The sequence below is a fragment of the Schistocerca piceifrons genome, chromosome X (genome assembly GCF_021461385.2).
Source record: "Schistocerca piceifrons isolate TAMUIC-IGC-003096 chromosome X, iqSchPice1.1, whole genome shotgun sequence".
NCBI lineage: Eukaryota > Metazoa > Arthropoda > Insecta > Orthoptera > Acrididae > Schistocerca > Schistocerca piceifrons.
This window is the reverse complement of record NC_060149.1, coordinates 975,740,148-975,765,741: the sequence shown is the minus strand read 5'-3', so window position 1 is coordinate 975,765,741 and position 25,594 is coordinate 975,740,148. Positions and strand designations below refer to the sequence as shown.

The window sequence follows — 25,594 nt, the reverse complement described above, 5'->3', positions numbered from 1 at the left end:
GGCTTGTTCTAGTGCGTAGTTCTGTTGCTTTGTTGTCTTTGGTTGTCGGTATTATTAAAATCCACTGCTCCGGTATGTCTTCATTTATTAAAATACAATCTCTGAAAAGTAGTTTGTTTGGAGGCGTACGAAATCCAGTGCTGTGTTTATCTAGGTTTGTTATTTTGAGTATGCGTATGGTGTCCATTGTCATGTTATCGTATCGGGTTAAGAAGTTATTTGTGTGTTCGAAGTTTGGTTGCGCGTTGCGCGATTACTTGCTAGTTGCAAGCAGTTATTTTTATCGGTGTACTGCTACAAATTATTCGATTGTTATAAAAGACGTCTCCAGGGCTATTACGAGTCATAACATATCAAAATTGATGAAAATACGCCCTAAAATAATCTTCCCTTCGTTGTCTCATACCATTATTATATATACTGTCTGATGTTTTGGAGCATTAGTAACATCCAGTACTGATATGTAATTTCACTGATAAAATAAAACCATTACCGTCGCACCCCTCCAGTTCTGTAGGACTACGGTTTTGTTGAATACAGATTTTTTAATATTGAACTGTATTAATCATCCCTTTTATGTGTAATCATGCTTATTTCTAGACCTCGGTATATTTATTTTATTATGCATTGTATCGCAGTCATGTTTTACGTGAAGTTTCATTGCTCACATCGAAATAATTGTGACGCATTGGCATTATTTCACCTAAACCAAGTATGTAAAGATCTGTATTTACGAATACCGGTACATGAAATGTGTAGATATTGTAATTGGAATTGTGAATAAGTTTTGTTTTAATTGTAGCGTAACTATGACTGTGTAGCTAATATCTAAACCCCAGAAAGCACCAAGCTGGTATTCTGAAGGGGGTGTGGAATCTGAGAAACAACCAGTATTCAAGAATATTGCTATCAAAAAGATGTTTTTGGGAGTTAATTTGACAAACTTAACCATGATAGCCTCATGATACTTATTCAAGAAACTGGACTAAGCAATAAATGCTTGTGTGTGAAAAAATAAACGTGTTTGGAGTCCAGTGAACAACATGAGCCATAGGTAGTCTATATGAACTGTGATGTCATATGGCATCTATGATATTTTGTTTGTTTCAGTGAAATATTTTGAGTGTGTGTTTTGATCATAATATGAAGTTTATTTTTTGTGGCTGGTAGCTTAGACTGTATTGTTTGCTAGGTGTACTTTAAGTCTAGGCCTACTGGAGATGGTGTTCGACTGGGGGAATGCTTGTGGCATACAAGATGTATATATGTGTTCATTTACATTGACAGGCTGATCTGTAGACTAGTGTAAACATATATCTAGGATAAGTTGGGTTGGTAGGTCATTCCACAGATACATTTAAGGTAGGTCATTCCATAGATACATTTAAGTACCTATGTGAGGCTCCATTTTCGAATTGTGGTCTGGTATTTTCAAGTTTTTAATATATTTGAAGGACTAATAGAAAGAACATCATGGGCCCAAAACTACCTTTTCTCACAGAGATCCTGTTAGTCTCTAGCATTTTATTTCGCTAATGTTTTCGTGTTATTAGTTATGTGAGCAGTTGATCAGTTCTGTGTCTTATATCTCCACCACGTTAAGGGTGTTGTCGTTCATAAGCTTGGTATCACATTTTTAACTAATCCTGTTGTTGGCATTTCAAAGATTGATTTGGACACAACAGTTCATAACCAGTTCTTTGTCTTGCCTTTCTCCAACCAGTCAGTTATAGAGAGGTCTGTGGTTTAACATGAACTCTAAAAACAGTGCAGTTTTTATATTAACAGATTGTTGCCAGAGGTTAAAGAGTGGTAAATGACAGAAGAAAGGGGTTGTGACATTTTGAAAACTTAAAGTAAGTGCAATTTTAGGGTATGCCTTCTTAGTCACTGTCCACGTTCTCAGACTAACATGTAAAAATCTTTTTATGTACCGTGATATCATGTCTTAGAGTTGAAGTTCGTTGTCTAGATAACAATAGGGGGAACAACCTTACACGTGAGGTGATATCAGTGCAAGAATCCAAATATTAAACAATGAAGTTATTAAGGAATTGTTTTATAAAGAAACAGTATGGCTGGTCACTACTGATAGTCAAGGAAGCAAGATCCCAGGAGGCCCTACTGCTGATTAACACTTTTAAAAGTGAAACACTAATCTTATTTTTCAGAACTATTCATTCTTGTCCTCACATCCTGTCTGTCTGCGTGAGGTAGGAACTAAGTTAAGGGGCCATTGGAAGTGTTCTGTTCCACCTGTCTCCTTTGACCCATGAGATAATGGTGTTGTGTGTGTGTTTTTGAATTGGTTTGTGTTTGTTGAGTTTAACATGTGATATTGGGTTCATTATCACTATGGTAACATTGGTTTATTTGAGTCTGGGTAGCCAGTGCTGCAATGTGGATTTGGAAATCTTCATTTTTCAGTGATGGTTATTTATGTGTGTGGCATTTTGTTAGGTTTGATTAGTTTTGTGTGTGTGTGTGTGTGTGTGTGTGTGTGTGTGTGTGTGTGTGTGTGTGTGTAGCGGCGGTCAACCTAGGTGATTTTGTTGCATGCTTTTGTTGGTAATAAACTTTTATTTTTGTTTTAATCTGTAGTAATTCTGATGTTCTGTCTGTTTTACATTTATTGTACTTTGGTTGGTTTTAATTGATCTGGAGTATATACAAGTTTTTGCGTTTTCGAGTTGTTGAAGGTTTTGGTTTTTGTGGTGTTTTTTGTTATGTTGGTGTGTGAAGTTTACATTGTTTTCATTATTATTATTATTATTATTATTATTATTATTATTGCTGGTAGGTATTGAGAGCTGCATTTGAGCTACATAGGTCAAGGGAAATGTCTGATTCCACTCTTTGGGTTGTAGCTATTGGTTCCTTGGTATCTGGGCTTCCTTTCAGCTGTATTGGTTCCTTGCTATCTGGGCTTCCTTTCAGCTGTATAGGTCGAGGGAAACATCTGATTCTGCTTTTCGTGGCACTTATGCAGTCTAGGGAGTACATGCGCTGATCACGAGAAAAGTACCTATTTTTGAAGGAAACACGTGTTTCTGAAGATATAAGCATATATATGCGCTGAATACCAAAAATTTTTTTATTTCAAAACTTGAGTGTTACAGTCATATCTGACGCGCTCTTCACCAAAAAAGTACTTATTTTTCATTTGGATGCAAAAAAAAAATCAGTTAACTGTCTCAAAATTTTTTTTGTATCAAAAATGACATATTGCATATGTATGCACGGAATTTAATTTTTTTTTTTTCCTCTCTCTCTCTCTCTCTTCAAGAAAGGTGGAATTAATAACAAAATTGTGGAATGGATTTTCCCAAAACATTGACGCCAGAGAAATTCCGCCAGGTAGTTATTCAGCATAGCACGGTGAGTTCTGAAAGGCCTTATAGGATTTTTTTCTTTAGCTTTTTGCCAGACTGACTTCATGTGATTTGTGGTTGCGTTTGTAAAGGGATCGAGAAAATAAAGCGAATGATTAACAGCCAGATTATTGTAGCCCAAGTTACCTATGGTGTTGTAAGTTGCCACAAATCAGAAACTGCTGTGGTTCCAGTAGCAAAACATACTGTTGCAAAATTGGCAGCAAATGGGTAGCATCACGTTGTGGCACAGCAACCATAAAGCTTTGCTTTGTCTCAACGTCATAACCACCAAAGACCCATTGCTCTCGCACCTATGACTTCGATGGTGCTGACGAAGCAGCTCTCGTCTATTTCAACAGTATGGCTAGGGCCGCCCAAAACTATTGGCTCAATTAAGAAATATTCATGGCAGATATCTCTACAAAATTGGCACCAATCGACCACAGTGTGCTCACTGCCAATTTTGAGCTCCCTCATTAAAAACTTTTGCCTATTGAGTTCGAAAACCCACATGTAAGACAGTTGCAAAATTTTAGAAATGTCTAAATGACTGCCAGCAAAAAATGACATTTTCCTGATTGAACATTTCTTTCTACAGTCCCTGCCAATGGAGCAGCTCCACATTTCGCCATCTTTCCCTGTAGTTTTCTCCAGCTTCATCTCGTTGTATCCAACACAATACCCATTTTCACACACCATATCGTTCTTCATAAGATCTTGTTGCCTAGCCCATTGTATTGAGCTTCGGGTGTTCTCCATAACATGGTATAAATCTTCCATTACAAAGTCGCTCAAATCTGGAAAATTTCTCGCCATTTTGGCACACGCAGTAATATACGATACTTCAAAACGGACAGCCTCAACAGAAAAATATAGGTTGTTGGGCGCACTGATCAAGACGCATAACTGTGAGCAACAGGGACATATACCATATGCAACAATATGCAAAGCCAACAATAGCTATCATGGTTAGGATGTATGAAACTGTAAGCATTACCTATGGCTAAAGAACTCTGTGAAGAAATATATTAAAGTGTCTGCAGCATATTGGCATAGCAACATGAATAAGCTGGTGAAAGCAGACAGTTAATCTTTTTTTTCCCCCACCTCCATATGAAAATAAGTACTTTTTTGGTATTCCGCGCATATATATGCTCATATCTTCAGAAATATATTTGCTTCAAAAATAGGTATTTTTCTCATGATCAGCGCATGTACCCCCTAAACTGCGTAAGTGCCATTTTCGTTATTGCAGATGTTGGTTTTTTGGTATTGTGGGCTTGGTTTGAGCTATATAGGTCGAGTGAACTGTATGATTCCTGCTGGCTTTGTGGCTGTAGCATTATGTCGTAGGTTGAGACTTTTTTAGGGGTGATGTGATGTGATGTTTTGTATTGTTAAAATTAGGTTGTCCTTGCCCTAGACCCCCTATTTCCCGCGGTTGTTCTGTAGTTTCATTTTATCATTGAAGTAAGATTACTTTCACTGTTTCTATTTTCCTGCAGGTTTGTTGGCATGTGTACATAGTGACAATATTGACGACATTTTGTATACTCTGGACGTAGGCGTTTCTGTCATATGGATGACGTCATGGGTCAAAGCAGATGGATTAAATCGGATGCTTCCCTAATGCCGAGTTCCGAAGGTTTGATTGGATCTACTGACACTGCCTTTGACTGGTAGCATGCTACTGATGATGTGGTGTGTGTGATATCCATGCACAAAACTTCCACACAAACACATGGGTCGTTTCACAATGCCGTAATTAGTTTCAACCAGTCAGTGGTAGTCTTCAGACGAAAGGCATATGCTGAAGCTGACGGTAGACAGAGATTAGTTTCTGTTGTGTTCAATGTTGTTGAGAACAGAATGGAAACCAGTATGTGCCTTTACCCTAAAGGCGCTAGCTGGCTTGTCAAAATTGGATACAGCGTTGTGAAATGCTTGTGAGATTATGTCAAAAAATATATAAAAGAATTTTAGATCCCTTATCTCTAAAACAGTATGTCATTTTTTTCCATATTTATATTGCTTCTGCATTATTTTTAAATGCAAGTGGGGGAGCCTATGATTGTTTCGTTATGAGAATAGATAAAATTGTCGTTGCAGTGTGTGGCTGATTTCGATGAGTGATTTATGTCCAGCATTTTGATTATGTGATAGGTGAAAGCAGACGGTTGGTATTGATAAAAATCAAAATTTCTGTTATGTAAGCTAGGACTAGTGGGCCAGGGAAAAAAACTAACTAATCGCTCGGTCATTTCAGAAAAAAATTGATATTTGCTGGATGAATTCCCGAATGTTTAATGGGTTTAAAGACATTTTTTAAAAAATTTTATTCTCAACATTTAGAAACAGTGGCTATTTTTTGCTTTTACAGGCATCTGTTTTTCTTTTTTTTTCTTTTCTATTTTTTTTTTTTTAAAATTATTCAGTACTGAGTTGAAGAATCATTAACTGGACTATAAATTAAAAACCATGATAACCATGCTGAATGTATTCCTTAATATAGGCCCTACTTTTAATGGCTCAAACTTGTTGATTGCAAGCTAAAAAAGCGTATTCTTTAAACTATTTAATTGGATAGATAAAAATTCTACTCATCAAGCAGCGGCAGAACACATACATAAAAGACAGCTGTAATTGGCAAGCTTTTGGAGCCAGTGGCTCCTTCTTCAGGCAGAAGGGTGGAAGTGGAAGTAATCGAGTGAAGGAGAAAGACTGGAGAGGTCTAGGAAAAGGGGTAGATATTGGTTAAGTCACCCAGAACCGCGGGTCAGAGGAGACTTACCGTACGGGATGAGAAGGAAAGACATTACTTACGGTAAGTCTCCTCTGACCCGCTGTTCTGGGTGACTTTCCCGATATCTACCAATTTTCCTAGACCTCTCCAGTTCTCTTCCTTCACCCCTCTTCCGTCTTTTATGTGCGAGTTCTGCTGCCACTTGGTGAGTAGATTTTTTATCAATCCTAATTGTATTTTTCCAAAGTAAGAGTAATTTCTCAGCCTTAATATTTATTGTGCTATTACACTATACAGTATAACTACTTCTTATAGTGAGAAGCTTACACAAAATGTACACTATTTTAAAAAATTGATTTTTTGAATTTTTTCGTTCTTTGACCTACAATATCTTTGTAAGGAGAGCAGATAAAAGTCTGAAAATTACACACTTAATGGATCTTCATGATATCAAACTTAAATTGGAAGTAACAAACAGAAAATATTGTGGGGAAGGCTAACCAAAGACTGCAATTTATTGGCAGTACTAAGGAGATTGCCTACACTACGCTTGTCCGTCCTCTTTTAGAATTCTGTTGCGCGGTGTGGGATCCTTGCCACATAGGACTGACAGAAGTACATTGAAAAAGTTCAAAGAAGGGCAGCACATTTTGTATTATTGCGAAATATGAGAGAGAGTGTCACAGAAATGATAATGGATTTGGGCTGGACATCATTAAAAGGAAGGCATTTTTTGTTGCAACAGAATCTTCTCATAAAATTCCAATCACCAACTTTCTCCTCTGAATGTGAAAATATTTTGTTGACACTGACCTACATAGGGAGAAACGATCACCACAATAGAATAAGGGAAATCAGAGCTCGAATGGAAAGATATAGGTGTTCCTTCTTTCTGCGCTCTATACGAGATTGGAATAATAGAGAACTGCGAAGGTGGTTCGATGAACCCTCTGCTAGGCACTTAAATGTGATTTGCAGAGTATCCATGTAGATGTAGACAAGCCTGTACAAATCTGTGTGTTGTCATCCCCCTTCCACCAACATCTGTTCACTCACACTTAGTTAATAATGAGCCCTTGAAGTGTGCAGTTGAACAATGGAGTCTCAAAATAACGAGAATAGTTTTTTTAAGTGTTGGTTACTAACCTTGAAAACTCAATAGTGTGTCATTTAATTGCCAAAGTCAGGATAAATTTCTGAAGGGCAAAAGCAAACCTTGGCAGTTGATGAATGTATAGTTCTTGCTGACTTTTCTGAAAACTATTCCTTTGGTGTTCAAGTGAAATACAAGGGCGCCACTGGGTAAACAAACAGGCCACAGTTTGTCCATTTGTGTTCTGTTATAAAGATCCAGATAGACTAGAGTCATAGTTTTTGTGTTGCAAATGATTACTTTGAGCACAAAGCTACAGCAGTGCATGCTTTTCACCTGCAGTTAACAAACTACGTAAAACAGCACGACAGTTCCATAAACAAACTGATGAACTTCTCTGATGGTGCTGCAGGCCAATATAAAAGCAAACAAATATTAATATCTCCTTTCTCAAAGAAAAAAAGACTGTTGGCTCGGTGCAGAATAGCACTTTTTTGCATCATGTCCTGGGAAGAATGAGTGTGATGGCATAAAGGGTACAACAAAGCGAGCTGTCACAAAAGCTAGTCTGCAACGGACCTATGAGAACCAAATCTGGACACGTCAAGAAATGTTCAAATTCTTTAAAGAATAGGTAAAAGGGATTACGTATGTTTCATTAAATGTGAGGAAATATGAGAACTCTATGCCAATGTCTTGGAGGAAAGATTCAAAACTTGTCAGAAGATTAAAGGCACCCGATCTTTTCATTGTTTTATACCTCAGTCATACAACTTGCTCAACTGTAAGTTCACATCAACATCCTCTGATAGTGAATGTCATCACTGTGGAAAACTTGTACCACTGACACTTCAAAGTAAGGACATAGTGGCTTGTGTCTATGACGAACAGTGGTGGATTGCCAAAGTTGGTAACATTGCTCGTCAAAACCAAGATGTGGATGTTACATTTTACCAGCACCAAGAACCCCATTTAAAAAATTTGAAAAGGATCAACACGAGAGGCCCGTTAAAAATGCATTAAAGGAGTTGTCTTCTCCCCTGGAATTTATGACTGTGACTAGGCGAACATTTAACTCTGTGCCCAACATGAGTGAAGAAATATCTCTGTTGTTCAATAAACAATGTAGCAAAAACAAACAAGTTGAGAACGGGATAATGTAATGAATTGTCTCATTTTTTGAAGAGTTATCCTAGATATTTTTAAATTATGTAATTTATACACTGTTTCCATCAGCCCAGATATTGCAAACAGTAAGAAACATATTTTTGACTCATATTTGAAATTTTTTTTGTCCATGGAATCTCAAGGTTGAAATTTATACAGAAGTTTGATATCATAAAGGTCTATTAAATGTGTAATTTTCAGATTTATATCTGGTCCATTAACAAAGATTTGCAGACCAAAGAATGAAAAAATTCAAAAGATTTGTTTTTAAAGTGTTTCTAAGTATAAGCTTGTCATAATTGTTTCTCTAAAAAAAAAAAAGGTGTCTGTACTGAGTAGTGTAATACCACAAAATGTATTAAGGCTAAGAAACTACTCTTTGGAAAGATAGTATTAAAAATGGGTTTTTTAAATTTACAACCAACAACTTTGAGACATTAAAAGTGTATTCCCTAATACATTCAGCAGGGTGATCATGGTTTTAATTTATAGTCCAGTGTCTGCTGAAATAAATACCTCTTATATGAAAGGTCTGGGGCAATCCATTACTGAATAATTTAAAAAACCACAGACGCTTATAAAAGTGTAAGAAAGCCTGAAACAAAAATGGCTGCTCTTTCTAAACGATAACCAATAAATGTTTTTAAAAAATATTTTTGAGTCCACCAAACATGAAGGAATTCACCCAGCGAATTCTTTCTACGAGAATGCAGTTGTCTCTCTTTGTAATTTTATGGCTTTCTCAAGTATGTTTCCCTTTGGATACAATTAATTGATAGTTTTATGGTTTGGATGGTGTACGATCTTCCACGGAATGCTTGTATTTACTTAATAGGCACACGTTTAAAAATCCAAATATTAGATCATTATTTCTCTGAAGGAAACATTGTTTCCAGTATAAATCCTAGATGCAGAATTGTATTGTTTACATTGTGACTGCAGCACTATTCTTCTCTCACCTGTTGTATATAAATATTTCTGGAATAATTTTAACATCTGTTTAACAGGACACTAATGACAGCAGCAGAGAAGCTTGCCGCTGTTCCTGATGTGGATATCGACCCAGAAGGAACATTTAAGTATGTTCTAATACGTGTCTTTGGTCCAGAGGGTCCTGATGGCAAAGAACCGAGCAAATTAGTGGTCAGTAACTGGTAAACTAATATTTGGTCAACTTTGTGATACATTATTATTTGAGAGACAGTCGTTAGCATCATTTTTCAATTTTCTCAGTTGAATTTTTCTTCTGATGTCGGTGACTTGCAATGGGGAATTGTAGCCTAAGGTTGGTTGTTATCTGCATAACATAGTGTTTCAGTGTTTACTGTTAAATTGGAAGTGAGATGGTGGATGGCGATACAACTGAAAACGCACAAAAGATTTTCACTGAAACACTGTTGAACTACAGTTATGGCCCTGTGTGCTATGGTATCTTTGCCAGATAGTGTTGACAGAGGACATAAAAAAGCATTCAAAGAAGAGCAACGTATGTTGTTTTATAGCTAAGAAGGGGGAGTGCGCCATGGACATGCAGGGTGTATACGACCCGGAAGATCCGGGGAAAAACCCAGGAAATTTTTCATTGTTTTTGTTTTCAGTTAAATTTTTGTAATTTTGATTGGTAAGAACCGATACTCTAACAAAGGATATTACTGTGTCTCAATACTGCAGCAATAAAACATGAACAAGAGAAAAAACGAAAATAAAACTTAAATTTCAAGGGAAATGCACCATATACAGCAACAAAACAGTGCTCATACAAGTGTCCGCCAACAGTAAAATGTGTCAAAGGCTTTAGGAAGACTGTGCAATGCTTCGTAACAGCAAATTGCCTCCGCTGAGCGTGACGTCACAACTGTTTACATTAAATTCATTTTAGCAGTTACGAGCTCGATCATGCGCATGCACAGTTGAGTAGTACCTTCTCCCGCTTCTGGCTACAGAAATTGTTGGCTGTGTAAGCAGTCGCAGCAAGCAGCTAGATGCTACCGGGAAAAATTTTACTGGAGCGCCCAAGCTGCCAGATTTATACATGCGCAGGAGGTCCAAATCTAGGGGGGGGGGGCAAATTCATATTCTTGAGGGGCAGGGGGGGGGGGGGAGGAAACCTTGTTTCACAAAGCGACTCGCATCCAGCGCACGTTAGTTCGTTAGTTTATCGATTATTCATATTACTTTGAAACTTATCCCTGTCGGTTTTTGAACATTTTTAACACATTCTAAGTTGATTTTGAATGAATCGTAAGTTGATTTGTGAATGCGTGCGTAGTGTACATGTTTCCTCTGTCAGTGGAATCTGACAGAGCTGAGCGAAGTAAGGCTGAACGGATGAATACCAACCGCTGTCTGATTGTGTGGTTGATTGTGTTTGCAAATGATGAGCGTTGTTGTAATTACTAGCGGAATCCATAGATTCAGACTACAGGAGTGGAAATAAACGAATAACACGTAAGAATGATTATGTATTACCTTTGTGGTGTATACAAGAAAATGAAATTTTGACAAAAAATTTTTGGGCAGATCGCTATACTAGTAAGGGCGAGTTGTACAGTCCCCAGCTAGCAGCTACTTTAAGTTCTGTTCTGGAAGAAGCACGGAAAATGTGTTGTACGACCATGTAACAACGCCTAACCGGAGAATAATCACGGGATAGCTAAACCGGTGATTCTGGTAGAGTTAATGAAGTTAACCTGCAAATAAGCTTTGGCATTGGCAGGAATAGTTACAGAATTAGCGATAACAAGACTGTTTGTTAGAATGATGAAGGAGAAGAAATGGGGGCATCACACAAATTATGGAACAATATGACGATTCCAAGTTCGTATAAAAATTTCATACTACTACTTTTCGATCTCGTGCTTGAGGAACTGGAGTGTATGAATGAAGTGTGAAACTATTTCCTAACGTAAAGCTTTTTGCTTGTAGTTGGCCTAATAGGCATTTGATATTGGTACTTTGTGAATTATTTTCTGTCCTTACAAAACAGACCGTTTGTGCCAAAACAGTCTCATTTATTTTGTGTGTATTACAATTGTTGTAGTATTAGAAAGGCCTATTTTGTTTTATCTAGCAGACAGTGACAAAATAGGTGTAATCAGATCGGGAAACAACACCAGTCTTGGGTCCTATTTGTATTAGCAGCTTTTTCAGTATTAGACAACGACATTTCGACTTTTCGTGTAGCAAAATGTTTGACGAACTTTGATGAGGTAATAGATTCTTTCACAGAAGGAAAGCACTCCATGTAAAGCTGTACCAAGATTATAGAGGGTAAAAAATTCTAGGAGCTAAGGATTGAAGAAACATGATTGTCTTGCTTGTCTCATGTCTTTACTGGGTTTATATATCCTATATTTAATTTTATGTCACACAAAGCAGCAAGTTGTTAGCTGATAGGGAACAAAGAGTGCACATTTTCTGAAGAGTTCTTTTTTTTTAAAAAAAAGAGGGACAGAATGTCAAACCGGCCAACTGTAAACAGGAGAGGCACCACAGGACATTTTAATTTCCACTGTCCTGAATATGGTTTGATGGCATCCATTACAAAATATCAAAATATACACATTTCAATTCCACAGAGCGAAGTACAGTGACGTGCGATAGGAGAATGCTGTGTGAGGAGACGAGACACTGCACTTTGGCACACTTATGACATGTCTTACATTTCCTCAAACACACATGTTGCATGCATCAGACCCTTCAGAAAGACGTGCACTACAAAATGAACATATTTTTGTGTGTGTGTATATATATATAAAAAAAACAAAGATGATGTGACTTACTAAATGAAAGTGCTGGCAGGTCGACAGACACACAAACATACACACAAAATTCAAGCTTTCGCAACAAACTGTTGCTTCATCAGGAAAGAGGGAAAGACGAAAGGATGTGGGTTTTAAGGGAGAGGGTAAGGAGTCATTCCAATCCCGGGAGCGGCAAGACTTACCTTAGGGGGAAAAAAGGATGGGTATACACTCGCGCGCGCACACACACACACACACACACACACACACACATCCATCCACACATATACAGACACAAGCAGACATATTACACGTTTTTTCGAAATTTTCCCGAATTTCTCCGTCCTTTAACGTGTTTTAGCGGCAACACAACCACGTAACCTTTATGCACATCGCTGTCTACCAACCCAAGTTCACCACAGAATCAACTTAACCAACACTTTTTCGCCTTTTTTCATACCAGATTTCCAGTTGCTTTCTAGTTCACCTTTATCTCTCCCCATATATTTTTATCTTTCATTTTCATTTCAACCTCATGTTACACTTTCCACCTTCTAATACCATGTCACCCTCACAACACCCCCACAAAATAGGTCTTTAAATATGTCTGCTTGTGTCTGTATATGTGTGGATGGATATGTGTGTGTGTGCGAGTGTATACCCATCCCTTTTTCCCCCTAGATCCGGGACTGCTGCGCAGAACAGTCTGAATTACAGTTGGGAAGTGGGTAGTCTACACGTGACCCATTTTTACATTTAGTGTTTTTGCTGTTTCCTCTTTATTTACTGCTCCCACATCAAATGAAGACAAAACAGATTTCTGTGGCCGGGAGCTATCAAGTGAATTAAAATACATTCACATGATAATGGAAGGCTAAACTGTGTTATTAGTTGCAGATTTTATTTTATTTCCATCTTTCTGACAGTCAAGCGTTAATTGCCTTTTAGAACAATGAAGTTATTTTTGTTGGTTTGCCAAAGAAATTTTCTTTCATTAATCTTTTCCACTAAGGCAGACAATATATTTGAGACACTGTGTTTGCTGCATTTCAAGTGCACATTTTCAACTTCTAGCACATTTGGCATTACGCCATAATAAAGAACCAAACATGAGACAGGACAGTACTGGTACTCCAAGAAAATTTACATCCCAAAAACCACATAGAAAAGCTTAATAACAGGTCGTGGGATTCTGGACATACAAATTTGCACTTTAAATGTGAACATTTTAGTATGGGTCATGAAATTCCAATTCTCTTGGAGTATCCTCTGATGTCTTGTTTCTTACATAATGTAAGATCTTTTAATGTTTCACACGTACGAACATGCGGGCTCCCTACGACATCGTAGCTGCGCTTGCGCGGTGACGCCTGTCATCTGGCGCTCTCTGGCAACTGCAGAAACGAACCTATTTCTAACAGGTCGTGGGAAAATATTTCGAATGGTGTGTTGAAAATCGTTACCATCAAAGTACCATTCTAGCAGTTACACCAGAACTATGTGAGATAATGTACGATGAATTTCTTAAATCACAAAGTGTTTGACTCTCATTTAAAAATCAACTCTTTGATGATGAGCCATTTAGATGAATTTTGAGCCTGGAAGATCAGACATTTACGTCGTTTTTAAAAATTTTACTGGCACCTTTGTGTGATACATCTTAAATTGTAATACGCGCATAAAAGACCAACATTTTATGAGAAAGCTTAGCTTCTCTTGCAGCGTATTAATCTGATAGACCAATATTATATGTGAAGGCTTTGCGTTTCGTTTAGCAACACTATTTACATTAATTTGAGCCATTAACTTTTTCTGTTTGTGTGTTCGCGCTACTTAACAGTGATGTTGCTGTTGGTTGACTACATCACGTGTCCTAAGCTCTGAATACCTGCTGTGATCGGCTGGCGAAATTGCATGAAATGAGCTATGACTAACTTACAAAAGCGCATCCCAATCTCAATTTCAATGCTTTGGAAAGTAACATGCGGTGTTTGGTGGAATTCGAGTTTATACTTTCCTAATACAAAAATATGCAGCATACATGTTGCTGCACATCAAAGATCTTTCCAAAATGCGTGTTTTTTTTTTCCTAAAGCGCCAGGAAATTCTACGCCCGTGTATAAAACCATAATCAAAGGACTTATAAGTTATACAGTTCCAAGAGAAAATATACCGTCAGTTAACAGGGAAAAAGTATGTTTTCACTTGGGGGAAAGTGTATTTTTGACTGAGAAATCCGGGAATTTTTTTTCCTTGTACGCATATACCCTGACATGATACACAAGTTGGGGTGACAGTCATTAAAACAAAGGTGTTTTTTGTTATGATGAGATGTTTTCAGGAAATTTCCTCTGAATGGCAAAATATTTTGTTGGCACCCACCTACATAAGGAGAAATTATTATCGTGATAAAGTAAGAGAAATCAGAGCTCCCACAGAAGCTGTTGAAGAGTGGAATGTTACAGAAATAGTCTGAAGGCTTTTCGATGCATCCTCTGCCGAACACTTAAGGATACAGGATACTTATAAATGGTGGAAAAATCAAAATTTTTTAAATGACTTTATTAAATTCTATAGTCTTTCCTGATTACATTGATATATACACTGTAGGGTTTGAAATGAAAAATGACCTATACATACCAAATTTTAAAGTTACGGTCATGTACGAGGTGCGACAATAAAGTAATGAGACTGATTTTCTTTGCAAGATGTGGCACCCCTGCAGGCTTGCGTAGGCACAATATCTGTGACCTTGGTCTATAAGCCGCTTCTAGTTCAAGCGGCATGTTGAAGCAACTGCTCAGTCATTAGTTGTGCTGTAATAAGTTAACACGTGTTAGTGTCTCTCATCACGGAAATGGAACTGCATAATATTGCGCAACAGTATGCCATTTCTTTTTGCATTAAATTGAGTGAAAACGCGATGACAACTTACGGTAAGCTTAAGAAGGCTTTTGGAGAGGAGGTTATGTCAAAAGCTCAAGTTTTTGATTGGCATAAAATGTTTAGTGAAGGCAGAACAAATGTTGAAGATGAAGACTGTCAACCTCACGGACGGATGTCAACTTGGCCAGGGTGCATGAACTCATAAAATCTGATAGAAGGTTATCCATGAAAATGATTACAGGAGAACTGCACATCAATCGAGGAACGGTTTGTCTAATAATAACATTGCTGATAATTGGATTCTGCATCACGATAATGCACCATCCCATACTGCTCTGTCAGTACAGTAATTTTTTACCTCAAAACAAATTTCGGTACTGCCAGAGCCACCTTATTCACCAAATATTGCTCCGTGCAACTTTTTTCTCTGTCCAAGAATCAAAATGGCGGTCAAGGACACCATTTTCAAACAACGCAAGATGTCCCAAAAGCTGTGACGAAGGTCTTGGAGGATATTACAGAAGATGAGTTCCAGAAATGTTACCATCAATGGCAGAAGTGCTAAAAAAAGTGTGTGCAATCAGAAGGGAACTTTGAAGGAGACAACATGAAAATTGACTAAAACTGTAAGCAACATTTTTTTTCACATCAGTGTCATTACTTTACATTCGCACCTTGTATACTGCCATGCCCCCTTTATTTCTGTTACAGAAACCAGTATTATTTTGAAAAGAACTGTGCACTTTCTTTCTGTTTCCAGCGATTATATGTATGATACATTGTATATGTTGGTAACAGTGCAGGTTTCTAGCGTCTGTAAATGATTATCTTTGCAAGTATTTACTTTTGTGTTCTGAAGCAGTTTGTTCACATGTTAATAAACGTTTGTTTCCCAAGCGCTACATATATTTGTGAAAATACATATTTTTTAGTGTGCCACACATCAAGAAATTCAATAAAAGGAAATTCTGTGGTAACCAGTTCACAAACAAAACAAGCCACACTGTTGAAAGTAACCTATGTGTCAGTTCTTCAGTGAAGAAATTCGCACATGGCACGCCTCATGGTGATTCAAATTTTTGTGTTAAAAATGACGCTGTTTGTAGTGGATTTGTTGTTGTTGGTGTGGGTATCTTATCTTCTTTGATAAAGGAAGTGGAAAAATGTAAACAATGTGATGGTGTAGGCTGTCTGGAAATAACTGAACAACAAAGTAGCAGGAAGGGTTTAGCGTCAAAATTAGTTGGTCTGTGTAGATCCTGCAATAAATCTACCTCGAAAATGACTTTGAACATTGTGCATAATTCATATGATGTGAATTTGAGGTTAGTGTACGCAATGCGTGCAATAGAAAAAGGAAGAAAAGGCTGCACAAACGTTTTGTCATTTGATTGACCTTCCTCCTCCCAGTAGGTTCAGCAAGTACATAAGAATACTTTTAGGTGCCTTGACGGTTGTGTCTAAAGCATCTATGAAATGTGCAGTAGAAAAAACTGTTAATATTAGTGAAACAAGGGACATTGCTGTTGCACTTGATGGGACATGGCAACATCGAGGACATCGTTCCTTGAATGGTGTTTTAAGTGCTACTTCTGTGGAGAATGGAAAAGTTGTTGATGTTGAGTGCTTATCTAATTATTGCCACATCTGACATAGTAACACTGAAGGACATATTGAACATCAGTGTTATAATAATTATGATGGTTACAGTAGAGGTATGGAGTGTGATGGAGCTCTAAAATTATTTCAGAGGTCAGTGCCCGTTTATAACGTTAGATATACAAAGTACCTAGGTGATGGGTACTCTAAAGCTTTCAATAAAATTAATGAGTTCAATGTTTATGGTGATAGCTTCGTAACAAAACTGGAGTGTTGTGGACATGTGCAAAAGAGGATGGGTGCTAGATTGAGGAAGCTAAGAAGAAAAATGAAAGGAAAATTGCTATCTGATTGAAAATCTCTGTCTGCTGAGACAGATTGACAGAAACTGAAACAGACCTCTTTCAGAGGTATTAAGGACTGGCCATTAGACAAAATGCACCTCTGAATGATGATACAGCAATGAGGAAAGCTGTATGAGCCACCTACTTTCATAAGTTGTCCACAGATGACCACACTGTTCATGGACTTTGCCCTAAAGGAGCAGATTCTTAGGTGTGGTTACCAAAAAGCAAAGGAAAGTGGTCAAATATACTATCAAAATATCATAAGCATTATCTTCTTGAGCCTGTTATGAATGAAATAAAACCAATTTTTAGAGATCTGAGTGGACCCTGTTTTGCTTAGTACCACATTTACTCGAATCTAAGACGCACCTGAAAAATGAGACTCGAAATCCAGGAAAAAAAATTTTCCCGAATCTAAGCCGCACCTGAAATTTGAGACTTGAAATTCAAGGGGAGAGAAAAGTTTTAGGCCGCACCTCCAAATCGAAACAAACTTGGTCCATTGTAATATGAGACACAATTTAGGTCAAATGAATGACGATACAGCTACAGTAGTTTGGTTCGAGTCGTAAGCTCAGTAGTTAAGCTTTACCAGGTAGCCATTGCTATGCGTCAGGCGCTCCGTCCGTATTATACGGGTACCCTTCCTCTTTCGCGTACTTCGTTAGCGAAACAATGGCAAGAGACTGCTATTTGCTGTTACCTACACTCCTGCTTTCTTTGAGAATGATCAACAAGAACCAAATAATAGACAGCGTATGATAGAAGATATTCTGAACGGGAGTTTAGCGAAAAATTTTCTCCGTTTGAAAATCTTTGCAGGCACCTCTTTAGTACATTACATTCTGCACTGAAATTAGTCATCTTAGATTTAAAAATCTAGTCAATTGCCGTGCTTCATTTCTGACTGTATCACTATTAGGCATAAGAATAATACAAATATAAACATGGGATGATATCTATATTTTTCCGCGTTTGCTGTTGTCTCACTCTAGTTTCGTAGTTTATTAGGCAGACAGGATTTAAATGAGTTAGCAGCAAACACGAAAGAATACATGGCAAAATGTTTATATTCTAATTATTCTTATGTGAAGAGAATACTGCATGCTATTCACAATTCATAAAAGTTCCTATAAGGAACCATCTCTTCTCACAGTTAGGAAAAAATTCAGAACGTAAAGTTGGCCATATTGACAAACATCCCAAACAGTCTTGCCAGTCGGATTTTCGTAGTGCATTGAAATGCTGCTACATTCAAAGGTGCACAATACGGAATTTGTATTTACTTCGTTGGATAATGTATGAAAATGCAGTGGTCGAAACTCAAGACGGAGGAAAAACTTGTCTGCCACCCCCCCCCCCCCCTTTTTTTTTTTTTTTTTTTTTTTTTTTTTTTTTTTTTTTTTTTTTTTTTTTTTTTTTTAATGCACTCATGCAGAGGGTTTGGCGCCAGTATTTATCTTTGTGCCTGCAAAGCATGCCTGTGTAGCGCTACATATATTCGACAGCAGAAGTTAGTTGTGGCGGCACCTACCAACATTTTCCAGAACTTCCGCTTACTTTGCACTCGATTCTAAGCCGCAGGCTGTTTTTTGGATTACAAAAACCGGAAAAGAAGTGCGGCTCAGATTCGAGTAAATACGGTAAATGTCTTCATGGGGGCACTCAGAAAACAAATGAAAGTTTCAACCATTCCATACGGGAAAGATTACTCAAGAATGTTTTTGTAGGACTAAATACATTAAAAGTTGGTGTACTAGATGGTGTGCTATGTTTCAATGACGGAGTGATAGGAAGGTAGGAAGTCCTGAGAAATTTAGGTATAAAATGTGGCTCTAATATGAAAGATCAATTTCTTCTGTGTGACAGACAATGGGTGCATGAAGCTGAAAGATTCGCTCTTCAAGTTACCAAAGAAGCAAGAAGTGCTAAAAGGAATGCCAAGAGGAAGCTTGAAGATGAAGAAAGGCTGCAGGATGTAGACTATGCTTCAGGAATGTTCTGAGGCACAGTTTAATTGGACTCATATGTTCATTCGCAATTTCCCGCTAGTTGTTTTCTTCAGAATTCAGGTACAAATATTTCCTAAAGTTTATAAAGCATTGCTCTAATTTTTTCTGTAACTTTTGGTAGTCCATACTTATGTAGTAGACCTAAGCTTTATTGCAGAATCAGCTAAATCATAGAAAAAATAACATTTTTATTTGGAAAAAATTATAAATATTAAAATGTAAGATGTGATACTTTTTTATCCTTGTAATATACGTAATAGGTGGAATTAAATAGGTCTAGTATCTCAGCCATGTCATGCATGTCTGGTAAAAATTTGGTCTCCTTCAAATGTATAACATTGGATTAAATGGTACCTCAGTTTGAGGAAGAATTTCCTTGTTACTTTTTTTAAATAACTCTAAGCAGGTTCAAAAATATTCAAAATACTTCTAATTTGTTTAGAAAGTGTGCTCTATTACCTGATATCAACAAAAAATCTTAAAACATATACATTATAAACAGTGCCTGAAAGAAATATAATATTGAGCTGGAGAAATGCCCTGTATCCTTAAGTGTGAACTGCCAGATAGCCGTGTAGATTTACACGAGAAATATCGTCTGGTTTGCACTGATGATGTAATGATGTGAGGGGGCTGAATGCAATTTTTTTTTTTTTTTTTTTTTACGCCTGCTTTGGTGACGGAAGCAATGCATTCAACTTCCAGAAAGAAATTATCTCACAAAACAGGCCTTTGACTAAACTTCATAAAGTGCCGTACTGTGCTGGTTTATGGTATAGAGCAGATGTTACCAACAAGTATTCCATTGGTTCTCCATCATTTGAAAAAACGTCGTTTTCACTAAAACACAGCTACATTTACAACTCCATTTTTCCTGTTCAGTGTTCTATAATACATACAATTGTGACTTTAAATGACAGCTTTGAATTATCAAGGGCATCAGTTTTTTTTTCCAAATTTAATGTGCCATTATCAACAGAATGATTGCATGCAGATCATTATATTGGCGTGTGAGGTTTTGGGATTGACATTTATTTTTTTTATCGCGTATCTTGAGACTTTGAGCCAAAGCTCGTGGGATGAGGTGGTACCTAGTTTACAGAAAGCTGAATATAAAATTTATAAACAAAAAATTACAGAATTAATAAAATATGAAATTAAGAGAAATTAGGATAAATTACATGTTGCATAGAGAAGTTCTCATGTATTGTGAGGGTCTCTTGTGCAGAATTGTAGCATACCACAAGGTAACCTTTGTGTGTGGATTTGAATACTTACGTGTATCACTCTTTTTTTCTGCCCTGCTGGGAAATTTGGAAAAAAAACCTGGAGAAATCTTGTTTTTTGTCTCAGTAGATGAAACAGTTTGTTTACTGGGATTTCCTGCATCGTCGCTGGCTGGATGCAGCTTAATACATGCACCGCTTCCCTAATCCCTCATTCTTACTGCTTCTCCACTTCCTACCACTCCCCTCAGCTTGCAGTCAGTGCTGCCACCACTTCTTGCCACTAGCCTAGTAGCTGCCGATGGGAGGCGTGAGGGGTGGTTTGTTTTGATATGATTCTTGGAGATTGTTGACCCAGTGGCTGGAGACAACGGTCATATGTGCACGAGTTGTGTCTGAGTGATTTTTTTTTGTGTGTGTGTGTGTGTGTGTGTGTGTGTGTGTGTGTGTGTGTGTGTGTGTTATTTTCTAAGAAAGGCTATGGCCGAAAATTTAGTTATGAGAGTGTGATTGTCTTTTCTACGTGTCTGTCCATGGTTCAGCAATCATCTTTACGGTGAGTTGCTACCTATCTTCATTAGCATTAATTCTCAGAGTATTTGCACAAATTGATGGATTTATCACCACCATCTCATTTCGTCAACATAATGTCAGTGACTTGTGTAAAGCTGGCCACATGAATGGACTTCCATGATGGGCCAAAACCGCAGGCCGTTTCTGTGGGTCTCTCTAACGGATTGGGGCTGCCGATTTGAAGCCCATCGTTTCCCAATAATGTGCAAGCCCTGCCCATTGGATCTAGTCTCGCCGATCTGCTCCCAGGCCGGCTCTGTTTGTGTGTGGTATAATGCAGTGGGTTTTCGTGATTTATCCGAGGACTCAGGACTGTGGTGCTCCTCGGCAGGCCAGAGGCCACGGGCGATGGAGTTCAGGAATTGTGACTTTCTCACTGCAAGTACATTGTGCGGTACATTGTTTTATAAACATTTTATTTATTCTAGTACATTTTGGGGCTTAGAAAATAATTTATACAGGATGTACATATCTTTTTTTTTACGAACATTCAGTACGCGAAACATGAGTGTCCCGGCAGACATCAATACAGTAATCGAATTCGTGTCATACCTGTCCCAGCATGGCATCGTCAATTGCGATATTTGTTTCTCGTATGCTCTCCCGGAGCTCTGCTACATCACGTGGTAGAGACCATACATACACCCGATCTTTAATGTGTCCCCACAGAAAAAAAGTCACACGGAGTGAGATCTGGTGATCAGGGAGGCCATTTCATGAAACAGCTGTTCCCTTCTGTAGCACGGCCAGTTCATCGATGCGGCAGCTCCGTATTCAGGTACCCACAAACTTCACGATGAAAATGGGGTGGAGCCCCATCCTGCTAAAAGATGAACGGAGAGCCCAATTGCATCTGAGGCATCAGCCATTGCTGCAACATATCCGAGTAGGAATATCCAGTGACAATGCTCTTGGCGAAGAAGAATGGCCCGTACAGTTTTCGACACGACAAAGCACAAAAAAACATTTACATTTAGCGAATCACACCCAAATTCAATGCATTCGTGTGGATGCTTTGTACCCCAGATTCGACAATTATGCCTGTACACTTTCCCATTAGTGTCAAAAGTGGCTTCATTGCTAAAACTTAAGCGATCAAAATTCCATCCCCGTCCTTATTCAATTGTTGCAACTGTGAACAAAACTCAAAACACTTGTCTTTGTCGTCGTTATTGACCTTCTACCCTAGCTCCAATTTGAATGGTTTCATAGACAACTTCTGTCGCATGACTTGCCACAGTCAGTGGAGCCATTTCGAGTTCATGGGATGCACGACGCACCAATTTCTTTGGACTCCTTATGAATGTCTCTCGTATGCAATCCAAATTCACTTCACTCACACTGGGATGTCTGCTTCTCTGTGCTGGGCACAAGCAACCCATCATAATAAATTTGTTGTGCCTTCCTTGTTGGTGGTTTCTTACCGTACTTTGTTCTAAACATCCATTGAACAGCTGTAGCACACACTTTTTTTGTTGAACTCCAACACACAGAAAGTTCTCTCCGCACCTGAACTTGCCATATTTATGACTGGTGCTATTGGCAAATCACCAAAGTATGCTGTGGTGGTATACATGAAAAAGAACTTTCAGGGTTTCTCTTCAAAATGACATATGTGTGATATCTGTGCTATGTTTGGTTCTTGTGCAATAAATAATTGAAAGTGTTCCCAGATGTAATGTACACCCTGTATATTAGAAAGTATGAGCGATAGGAAGAACAACTTGTGGCAGTCACAGGTGGTTTGTATGCTATGTACCTGTATATTTTGGCCTGCCTTATATACTTCTTTCAATAGGCCTACTTTTTTCTGAGGTTATTTCTGAAATCAGTGTAGGTATTTTAAATCTGTCTTGTGACTCCAAGGAAATGCGTATTTGTGTCACCAAATATGTTTAGTTTTATTGAAATAAAATAACATCAGTGGTCTTAATGGAATATTATATACCATTGTCTTTCTTTCTCCATCTAAAAACTGTTCATTACAAAAGATGCTGAAATTAGTACTTAAGATTTTTGCTCATGAGGGGAAGAAATACAGAAGTCCTTACATTTTTTTTTTTTTTTTTTTTTTTTTTTTTTTTTTTTTTTTTTTTTTTTTTGTGAACTTGTCTTTACTTGCCCTTGAGACCTCGAAATTTGTCAGGGAAAAATGCTAAAACTTGCTGGAAATCGGGGAACGTCACTTGGGGGAACTTGCGGCAACCCTGAATGTTCACAAGCTGGCACTGCAGAGCTTACTGACTGCATTTTTCAGGGATGAGAAAATCCTTGCCAAGTGCACAGAATTGGCCCAAACTATAACACCATATGAGATAACAGAGCAAAAGTAAACAAGCTTTTGTGTTTGTGTCCAAGACATAGTGTATAGTGAAGACAGAAGTGTTCATTTTCTGCTTAGGGTGTTGAACATGATACTTCTGAGAGAGCTTTTCATCTATCTTCAGTCTTAAGAATTTAAAATGTCTGTTCGACCAGCTCAGGACAAGACTATTTCTATTTTACAAGAGTTCAGTTGTTGGCAGTGAAGTATTAATCCGTTCTCCAAAAGCCATGTGCTGATGTTGCCAACTACCTTGTCAGCTAGATGATTTACGTTATGTTCAGTGTTTTCCGAGAGAACACATGTCTGAATATACAAAAGCTTTCATTTGCATTTGCAGCAGAAGCTCCTGTGTGTGTTTCCTATAGATAGTGGATATAACAACAGCTCCGTTAAGTTATGTTTTCAGATTATTTTTGATGCCACAATTTCCACTCACGTTGCTACTTTTGTGTTTTCTTCTTGCTTAGTACTCTTGATACATTTTGTTCAAAGTTTGACTATGGTTCCTGTTACTAGGTGCGAGGATACAAGTGAGTTGGCTTCCATTCGGACGTCTATGATGAGACGATGGACAGGGTGAATGGCCTCGGCGTTGATACAGAGTGCACTGGTGGTGGCAGAATACAGCACGACCCCAGTGCCAAGGTCATCAAAGTGTACAGCTACTCACAGGTAGTACCAAAAGCAGTGAGTTGTAGAAATGACAGTATGTGTCATCTTGAGCTGTTATTCAACTTAATTTTTTACTGTGTGACTGGTTTCAGTTGAAGACCATAATGGTTTCAGTTGAAGACCATTTTCAGGCACCTGTTGTATATACAGCGCGGATACGGGAAAATTTGGGATGAAAAGAATGTTTGAAAATTATAGTAACAATACAAGCAACACTTACAGAATTTGATTACCAGCAAAAACTATATATATCAAAAGAATACAATGTCAGAAATATAAATTAAATATCCACAAGCATTGTATGTATTGTTACTACAATTTTGAAATATCCTTTTTGCCTGAATTTTTCCTGTTTCTATGCTGTGGGAACAACAGGTGCTCGAAAATGGTCTTGACCAAAACTGGTTGCATCGTAAAAAAAAATTATCAACAGCTTAAAGTGTTACATGATGTCATTTCTACAATTCGTATAAGCTGCAGACCACAGTTAACAAAAGATATTTTAAGAACAGTGAAGTTTCTGTTCATATGTTGTGTGCCCTATAATTCAAGTATTTTTAAAGCTTTTAAGAATGTTATACGCCAAGCTCCTCCATGGGAAAGCAGTTTCTGCTTTGGTTACATGGCACAAATTATAGAATACCTTGTTAGATGGTCAGAAGTAAATGTCACCAGATGTTAATACCTGTAAATCATCATCATGCTTCTTACAACCGTGTACAATAATTTGGGTGTGGTGTTGTGGACAAGTGTTATGGTTGAAATGGCTACTGTTGTTCTGGGTAGCAGCCATGATTATGAAACTTCCTGACAAATTAAAACTATGTGCCGGGCCAGGACTACATCCTGAAACCTTGCCTTCCGTGGACAATGCTGATACCAACTGTGCTGTTCAATCTGATTCAGGATTTTTTCTTACACCTTTCAGATTACTTTTGAGGCCACAATCCTTGCTTCCACTTGTATATTTAGTGAGAGAGAGTTGTATATGTAGCGAGAGAGAGAGAGAGAGAGAGAGAGAGAGAGAGAGAGAGAGAGAGAGGATCTTCTGTCCCATAATTTTATAACATTATTATTATTAATATTATTATTATTATTATTATTATTATTATTATTATCAGCTTCTGTATCTTTTGATTGAGTATAGTTACGGCAGCACATGAATTGTGGTGAGCCTGGTGTTTTTACAAGACTTTTTCCAGTTGCCAGGACAGTTGTCATAATTACTCAAATCAACAATTCCTTGCACTTGGAGCAGACCAAATGATTCCTCTGTACCCCTCGCACCTATTTTATACTTTTCAGACTGTGTTTCACACATTTTGTGACCTACCTGTTTCATTTAACACAGTTAATACAGTTGCAGATTGTGGGTACGTGTTTAATTTTTTTGCACGGTTACTGCTGCTTGTGTTTCAGTGTTGTGTACAATGCCAGACCCATCAATAGAAAAATTAATTCTGATGCTGCATCTTGCACATCTGTTCTGAAGGTCTTTACACACTCCCTTTTTCTGCTGCTTTTGTGTTGTGATGTGTGGTGTAGAAAATTTCAGATTGCTTTACGGTTTCATGTGCTCTGTATTAGATGCAGTTTTAGTGTACGTACAAGCACATTGTTTACCTATGATGTAGTTGTAGTTAAGAGTTCTCGTTTTAGTGTTTAATTATTATTGTGATATGTAGCACACTGTTTAATTGTACTTTAGTTTTAAAATACCCAAGGACTGCTTCATTTCAGGGGTTTGGGAAGGCAGACCACAGCAAGACTGTAGAAATTCTGAAGACTGCATATCCTGTTTACAACATTACTTGGAGTGATGAAGGATACTGA

The 25,594-nt window shown here is 37.8% G+C and overlaps 1 pseudogene; it reads left to right on the top strand.

Annotated features, from left to right (window-relative positions):
• Window positions 1–25,594, top strand: LOC124721907 (annotated as a pseudogene).